This window comes from Alexandromys fortis, unplaced genomic scaffold, assembly GCF_014885135.2.
Source record: "Alexandromys fortis isolate MF-2015 unplaced genomic scaffold, M_Fortis_MF-2015_v1.1 scaffold_263, whole genome shotgun sequence".
Taxonomy (NCBI): Eukaryota; Metazoa; Chordata; class Mammalia; order Rodentia; family Cricetidae; genus Alexandromys; species Alexandromys fortis.
Window position 1 is genome coordinate 1,599,665 of NW_026068165.1, and position 4,947 is coordinate 1,604,611.

The window sequence follows — 4,947 nt, forward strand, 5'->3', positions numbered from 1 at the left end:
TATCGCTAAAGATGAGTGTGCCAGAATGAGGAGCAGGAAGGCCCTTCATTGTGGCATCCTGGAAAACCAGAGGATGGAAGGTCCTGTTTGCTGGACAGATCAAGTGTCCTGAGCAGGTGCCCGCTTGAGCCTGGAGTGTTAAGAGATAACAGAGGTTTTTTTTATTTTTTTTTTTTTTGAGTAGGCATATGGGTAAAATTAACCTGTCAATCTTTGCCCGGTTGGTGTCCACGAAGCTGGTGTAGAGACTGGTGTATGTGGAGAGCTCCTTATGGGCTGGCCTGGGCACACGTCTGGCAGGAGGAGTGAACCTATAAATAGAATCTTGGAGATGGGTGGGGTTAAAAGGGGCTCCAAGAAGTGGAAGAAAGCTTTGGGGAAGCAGCTAAGGATATCTCCATCCAGTAAATGTGCTGGGCAAGCCGGTATCGCTAAGAAAGAATGAGAGAAAAAATTGTCCTACAAGAATGTAGGGCAGTGGCAAAGTTTTAAGTGGGGAGGAACGGGTCCCGTCTACCCCCATAGCTGAAATTGGTAAGGCCCAAGTGAAAATAAAAGTAATGGACTTACCCACCACTTGTAGCATGACCCTAGGCTAGGAGAGGGTCACGGGATATACCAAGTCTGAGCAGCGTCAATCCTGCAAGGCTGAGACATTTGAAGGCTGGCACAGTTTTACTTGCCGATGGTGATGAGGCCAGACCTCTGTGGCTTGGCATAGAGGACAAGCCAGCATGGGGGCATTGTGATTTCCAGTGTCCAGGTTGCTGGCAGATAGTGAAAAACTCTAAATGCATTTGCTATATAGTTTTTTTCCCTTTTATTAGTTTTTCCAATTGCATTGTAATTTAAAATTAAGACAGACAAAATTCCTAAGGTTAAAAAAATCTAAATGCATTTGTAAGCCCCCTCAACCCTAAGACATTTTTCTAGAACCTTACATTCATTCTCTCTTGGAAAAGGGACAGTCGTCCACACACACACATGCTGGACTGCTCATCCTCCTGTGTCTTTGTGAATAATCATCTTCAAACATACTCCATTCTGGGAATTGAGGCAAATACAACCCACAGGTGTTGACTCAGTTCCTGATGTATTGATTTAGTCACTGGACCAAGGTTAGGAAGACCACAGATGCTCTCCCTTATCACCTGACCATGCAGCTGACGACCTCGTGACCAGCTGGAACCATCGCTGCAAGATTCCTTCCTGCCCATGCCCCTGCCCCCCATCCCAATCCAAATTCCTCATCCAGGGGCTATATAAGCTGCAACCATGATGCTAATAAACAGAGGCTTTGACAAACCTAGCTTGGCCTCGTTCCTCTCTCCCGCCCATGTCTTTTCAGATAGCGCCTCTCCAGGACCCTGGAATAACTGACCAGCCAGGTGGGTTACAACCCCTAGACTAACTGACCTGCCAAGGCGGTCTACAACCAATCACTGCTAGTAACCCTTTGAATAAGCCAATCCAATAAATTGGAAAACAACTTACAGTTTTCCCCCTTGTGTCTGTGGCTTTTTGCTTTAAAAGATGGACTGTAACAGCTATCAGTTGTCCTTCCCATCCTGAACCTGAAGGGCCCTGTCATGACAGAATAAAAATCCTCTTGCTTTTGCATCAATTGTGGCTGTGTGAGTGGTGTCTGGAGCAACTCCTCCCTGATGTTAGGACTTCTAGTCCAACAAAATGGGGCATAACCTCGGAGCAGGTGTAGTGCAATATCATGCCACGTGACCATTTAGGCCACACTTGATAGAGCCCTGTGATTGGCTTCCCTTGTCCCCCTTCCTGTGACCTTAGGGCAGCTGGTAAGGCCTGGGTCTGTAGATTGTTGTAACTTTGTCTGCTGGGAAGACTCAGCAGATTCTTCTCAGGCATTAAAAAAGGCCATTTTCATCAATTCCCATATAAAAGTTTGGGGACCACCCTCAACCTTTTTTTTTCTTTTTTAAACTCTTTCTTAATATCTGGTACTGACTGAGGAAGCAGAATTATTAGTAGAAAAGGAACCTAGCTGCTTTTCTATCTGAGAGAGATCTGGAAGAGAAAAAGGAACACGAACCTTCATAATGCCATTAACTCCCGCCACTTCCTGGAGTGGGCAAAGAAGGGCGGAGCTATAGTGGGATCTGGTATGGGAAGAGACTGGGGAGGATTGTGAGGGGCTAGCCCAGTGCTCAGAGGGAGTCCAAGGTAGGAGAGAGGAGGTAAGAGGGGGAGGGGAAGGTGGGTGAGGTAAAAGTTGACCTTGAGCCTCTGGATTAAGAAGGGGGGGTAGGTGAGGAAGGAGAGGAATGTGAAGAATGTTGCTCCATGGGAGGGGGTTGGGTAGTGTGAGCTTGAGGGAGTGGAGGAGGGGCCAGTGCCTCTGGCTGCAGGGTCCAACACCTCGCTGGGCAGTTTGTCACAGCGTCAGCCATCTTGAGTAGTCATCACCATAAATAACCTTGGCTAGCCCCAGTCAGATTTTCTTACACAGTTTTAAAAATGCTGGCGAGTCCCGAGCAGCTGATGGTGGAAAATGCTGGCGGGTCCCCGGTGGCAGCAGGCAGGCCCACAGAGCAGCCAGTCCCCAGTGGGCTGGCAGGTGTGAGCAGGCAGCGGGTTGAAAACACATAGACACATCGTACAGAATAGAATTGAATATTTATTACTTAGGGGAAAGAGCGAGTGTGGGGGAAGGAGAAGAGAAGAAAGAGACAGAAAAGTGGGAAGTGGGAGACATGTGCGCTCCAAGAGGGGGGAGCAGGGGTCGCTGGGAGTGAGCATGGCTTGCCTCTTAAAGAGACAAAAACCATAACATTCCCATCTCTTTCTTATAATAAAACACAGGAGATTAGATACCACAGTTTGAGGGAATTAGGGCAGCGAATTCTCAAGACTGCTTCCGGCTTATTTGTGGGCATCGTCTTTGGGGGGGGGAACCTGAGAAGGCTGGGTGCTGGCCACATCCTGGTCGCTTTGCTTCTGACCAGTGTCTGTGGCATGGAAATGTCTGATGTCTCTTATCCTGTTTAAGGTATTGGCAGAACAAAGAACAAAGTTAAATTAAGGAAAAAAAATTAGGACCAGGGAATTGAGGGGGTATCTGACCTGTTTAAAGTGGATTCTTTAATTCATCTCCCTGGAACTCACAAGAATTCCTTGGGTTTGTGAAAACAGAAGTTTTAGACACATAATGACTGTGGCATAATTTTGTACAATGAAAAGTATTTTTTAAGACTATGGAAGGCAGCATAAGAGAGAAAGTTGATTTGAAATTTGTTTGGTGAGGTAATCTGGCAAAACCTCTCAGTTATCAGACTGTATCAGAGATCTTTGAGAAGGATAAGATTTTACTTGAGTTACTGATTAAAAAGTGACAGAGAACTTACTTGGTTGGCACCCAGAGCTACTCTTTTTGGGTCCTCCATGATCGCTGAAGGTTGTGCTTGAACTTTGCTGGTTAGCGCCAGGCCTGCCAGGCTCCAGAAGACTCAGTAGGCTAAGAAATCTGTAGGAAGATAGGCCTACCTTGACCTGAGCAGCTAGGCTGTCGATTCCAGCGATTCTGTTCACCTCTGGAACAGTTGTTTAGGTGAAAGGCAGTTTTTCCCAATGGTCAGCGCTCGGCAGTTGGGCGTTGTTCTGTGTGTCCATTTGTCTTCTGTCTTCTTTGGAGGAAATAAGAGTGCTGCTGCTGGGAGCCAACCTGTCTCTTTTTGTAATGAAAAGCTTTTGTTTATAATTAAATATTTAAATATCACATTCCCCAGATCTCTGAGCTGCAATATAGAACCTGACTGGAAGATTGGGTCTGAGCTTGACCACTAACCCAGAGACAGAGCACCACCCACCAGGGGTTGGGCCCTCCCACATTGATCACTAGTTGAGAAAATGCCTTGCAGCTGGATCTCATGAAGGCATTTCCTCAGCTGAGGCTCCTTCTTAGAAGACGCTAGCTTGTGTCAAGTTCACACAAAACAAACCACACCTACTGCAACTTTCTCCCTCATCCCAGCAGCGGGAAGCACTTGAGCTGCTGTCCAGGGCTTCCAGAACACAACAGGGTCTAGTCAGTCTCTGGAAATTCTGGATAGAGTCAGTGGGAATAGGAGTCTGGGTATGACTCCCTCCAGTGAGGTCACAGGGTTGTAGAGACATCCTCAGAGACACTGACCTGTCCCGTGGAGCTTCCCTCAGCCCATCCATCCCTCAACTGAGATCCCTGCACAAACCACTTGTCAGTGCCCAGCTGGCCCTCCTCTCTGTCCTGGGTAGAGGGTGCCTGGTCCCATTCCGGGACTGAACTATGAGTGTCTAAACTCTTCAGCTGTTCTGAGCTCCAGCTGTGGTGCTGAGGTAGAATCTGAGCAGAGGCATATACAGGGATCAAGACTCCAGAGGGGTCTAGCTCAGCCAGGTGGGAAAAGTCAGGTCTCCCCACTCACCCCACTCTTTCTCCTTCATGCAGGAAGGAAGGGACGGTGCCTGGAATATGTGATGTAAAGCATGGGAAACAGGCCCACTGTGCAAGCCTGTTCCCAGTCCTGCCACAGGGATCCCCTTCTCATTCTTAAATGGGGACCCAGAACTGAAGAACCAGTTGTGCTCTAAGGCCTGAAGGTCTACAGCAGCAATCTCAACATTCCTAATGCTCGACCCTTTAATAGAGTCGCTCACCTTGTAGAGACACCACCATAAAATCATTATCATTGCTATTTCAAAGCTGCAACTTTGCTCCTGTGATGAACCACAATGTAATCTCTGTTTTCTGAGGGTCTTAGGTGACCCCTGTGGAAAGGCTCATTTGACACCCAAAGGAGTCACCACCCACAGGCTGAGAATGGCTGGTTCAGAAGTTGGGCTTAATTAGGTGGCCATCTGACAGACGGCCATGACAACAGGGGAACAAACAAGGCGGCTTTTTATAGCAGTCGAAGAGGAGGAGGAGGGAGAAGGGGG

General features: G+C 47.8%; 1 long non-coding RNA gene across 1 annotated transcript; it reads right to left on the reverse strand.

Annotated features, from left to right (window-relative positions):
- Positions 1–215: 215 nt before the first annotated feature.
- LOC126491985 (uncharacterized) lies at positions 216–1,629 on the reverse strand. Its single transcript, XR_007589500.1, has 3 exons — positions 1,495–1,629; positions 571–648; positions 216–311 (listed from the first exon to the last, which is right to left on the reverse strand). It is a non-coding gene; the product is annotated as an uncharacterized lncRNA (long non-coding RNA).
- Positions 1,630–4,947: the final 3,318 nt, after the last annotated feature.